Consider the following 486-nt stretch of genomic DNA (forward strand, 5'->3'; position numbering starts at 1 on the left):
GAAAAGAATCTTTTTGCCTAACAGTACTGTATTTGTTTCCTGTCCTTCACACTGCTATGTTGTTAAATGACTGCATTTCAGTGGTGGGCAAAGTTAGCCTTTCCTAGTACTTTACCCAGCAAAAGTGAGGTGTTTAGTATATGTACAGTATACCCAACAAAAACGAGAATCTCTAGCTCTTTTATAGCACTTATCAGTCTCTCTCTCAGCGCTTTGCAAAGGAAGGTCAGTGTCATGGTCCTCATTTTAATATGTTGCCACGTATAATGGCAATATCCGCCCACCATCACCCACCGCATTTCATTGCAACTTGCTCCTTCAGACCAACACAATTCACAGATTAAGGCCAGAAGGGACCATTGTGATCATCTTGTGTGACGACCTGCATAACACAGGCCAAGTTGGGCTGGTCAAGGAGGATAGGGACCCTTCAGCACCTGCACAGAGCTAGGGAAATAAAAGAAACACTTCAGAAATACTTACATT

Source organism: Natator depressus, chromosome 27 (genome assembly GCF_965152275.1).
Source record: "Natator depressus isolate rNatDep1 chromosome 27, rNatDep2.hap1, whole genome shotgun sequence".
NCBI classification, from domain to species: Eukaryota; Metazoa; Chordata; order Testudines; family Cheloniidae; genus Natator; species Natator depressus.